This window comes from Lepidothrix coronata, unplaced genomic scaffold (genome assembly GCF_001604755.1).
Source record: "Lepidothrix coronata isolate B3197 unplaced genomic scaffold, Lepidothrix_coronata-1.0 Scaffold45, whole genome shotgun sequence".
NCBI classification, from domain to species: domain Eukaryota; kingdom Metazoa; phylum Chordata; class Aves; order Passeriformes; family Pipridae; genus Lepidothrix; species Lepidothrix coronata.
Window position 1 is genome coordinate 4753963 of NW_016690225.1, and position 2508 is coordinate 4756470.

The 2508-nt window shown below is 37.1% G+C and overlaps 1 protein-coding gene across 3 annotated transcripts in view; it reads left to right on the top strand.

The window, feature by feature from the left end:
* The window catches only part of MLIP (muscular LMNA-interacting protein), a 106570-nt gene extending 105351 nt beyond the window's left edge, over positions 1-1219 (top strand). For 2 of the 3 annotated variants that reach the window (XM_017814567.1, XM_017814568.1), the window contains one exon: positions 918-1219. The gene's annotated coding sequence lies outside the window, so the exon portion shown is untranslated. The remainder of the gene's footprint in view (positions 1-917) is intronic. The other variant, XM_017814569.1, reaches the window with a different exon arrangement.
* Positions 1220-2508: the final 1289 nt, after the last annotated feature.

Below are 2508 nucleotides of genomic sequence, written 5' to 3' on the forward strand. Positions count from 1 at the left end.
CTTCTATATAAAACTATATGTCTTCACTTTAAAACTTTGCCATTAGTTACTTGCTCAATCACATGGACAGTAGGATTACCCAATTTGCAGCTAATGCCCATTTGGGAGGACTTGCAAGCAGCTTGGAAGGCAGGATTTTAATTAAAAAAATGTCACTTACAAGAAGGGCTTGAAATAAATATGGTAAAATTCATTAAAGACAAATACAAAAAAATATGAAGAGTGCAGACAGAAAAGGCATGATGATGTTACTGCAGGTGAGAACCTGAGGATTATAGGGGAGGACAAACTAAATATAGTGGAAGAGGTGATGATCTTACAAAAAATGCCATTCCAGGGAGATATTGAAGAGAGTGCTTATAATATGATAGAGGCAATTACCCATGTCTGTTCAGTATTAGCGAAAAATCAGTTACATGGGATGTATCATGTCCTCGCACAGATGAATAGAAATAAGGACAGAGTAGAGGCACAGCAGTTTGTGTCTCTTCATAATGGACTATTATAAAGGGATATTAGTCACTTCTCCATCTTTCCTGAGAGTAGCAGAAAGAGAAATGTGCCTAAATTTCAGGGAGAGAGATTTAGTTTGGATTTGAACAGTTGCAGCTCTGTGAAATTTTAAGTCTTAAAAGCAGTTTTCCTCCGGCTACTGCAAAGACAGGCAAGCATCTCACAAGGCAGATTGGTCTGCAGCTCTCATCTGCTCCCACAGCTATAGCACAAATGAGGTGGCTGAATATATCTTTAGGGTTTGTTTGTTTTTTTTTTTTTCTGTGAAACTATGAGTTCCTCTTGTTAGCTAGATCATCAGGTTGTATAAATGAGAAAAACTAGGTGACCTCAATGAGTGTTACACATCTTACTAATCTTTATGTTTGACCTTTTGGATTCATGCAAAAACTCTTCTTTTGCAGCCCCAAATTAGGATCAAGAGCTGAAACTGCATTTTGAGGCCTGTTTCTGTACTGAGAAGGAATCTACACCACAAATGTTATTTAAAGCACCATTAAAAAAAATTGCTTCCAGTATGATAATTGTAAAGCAGTAATAACAATCAAATATTCTTTCAAGAGATAATCTTATATAATAGCATAATTAACCCCAGAGCTGCACACTTGAATATGCCGTTTCTTGAAATGCTTGTTGTTTTAAGAGATGCCCAATATAACGCAGCATATTTTATTTAGAAATAATATAAATGTTGAAATTAAATAAAGCTGTATTTTTGTTGCAAAGCGTTTTTTTTGTGATTCTTGTTATTACTCCTGTAAATTTAACTCCATGTGTTTCAAATAGCTGAGAACAAATGCCAGCATTGCCGGGGAAGGAATGCTCCTGCTTGCTTAACCTTGGTGACATTTTGACACCGCACAGGCACTTGGGTTTTGTGAAGTAGTCCAGGGACTATTCACGTTTGTGCCAGCATTCACAGCAGTCAGCATGCGCAGCGATTTTTCCCTGCCATGCATATTGATAGCCCTTCTGGCCAGCAGGGTCTTGCCAGTTGCTGAGTGCAGGCAGAATTACTGCAGCATGAGGAAGAAACATCACTTTCCTCTCCACTTTATGCTCCTATGTTTTTGATTCTGTGCTGCTTCCACACAATGTTGTCCAAGCCTGGATCTTAAACAGTTTGCTTCCCAAATGCACTATAAAAGTCTAAGGAACTGATTGTCTATGCTTGCATGAGTTAATTGCCTTCTCCCCAGTCTCTTGGTCCTTTGAACCACAAATCACCCTCAGGTATGTATACTCTCAGGACCCTTGCATTGCAGCCCTCTCCTGTGCAGGAGCATTTTACCTCCTGATACATTCTGGTTAAGACTAATATTTTAATGAGAATTGCTGCTGCTTTCATTAAAATTAATGTGATTAACTATTTATGAAATACTACTCAGTTAAAACATTAAATTTAAAACCAGCTTAGGCTATTCAGCCTCTTGCACTTTTGGACCTGGTGTAACTTCAATCCTGCTTTTTTAGCTGTTGGATTCTGGAACTGTGAAAAGAGAAGAAAAGGTCAGCAACCAGTAAGTCTCTCTCTATGGACAATATATTCGTTTTTTCCCTTGATACAGGAGCATGTGCGTCCTTCATAATATTGTGAACAGATTGATACAAATATAAGGGTAGGGTTTTTGTTTAGTTTCTTTTCTCAGTGGAAAAATAATAGAAGTTAAGTGTCTACACCTTGTGAATAGCATACCTATTAACCAGATGGTGGGGAAAAAATTGAGAAAAGCTCATCAGTGAATTCAAGAGGGAGTTCGTGGGATGGAAATCAACACATACAAATACAACAAAAAGTATTGAAAACTTAAAAAAATAGATATAAATTCATACATATAAATGCATCTATAACTATAAATGTGTTAAAAGTACTGTAATAGGTCTACCCACCAAGGACCTAATAGTATTTCTTGGTTTCAGTAAATCACTGAAGTGGGTAAAATTCATATTTAGAGCCGATGTGTGTGTGAGTCTCAAAAGTCTTAGTATGCTTTT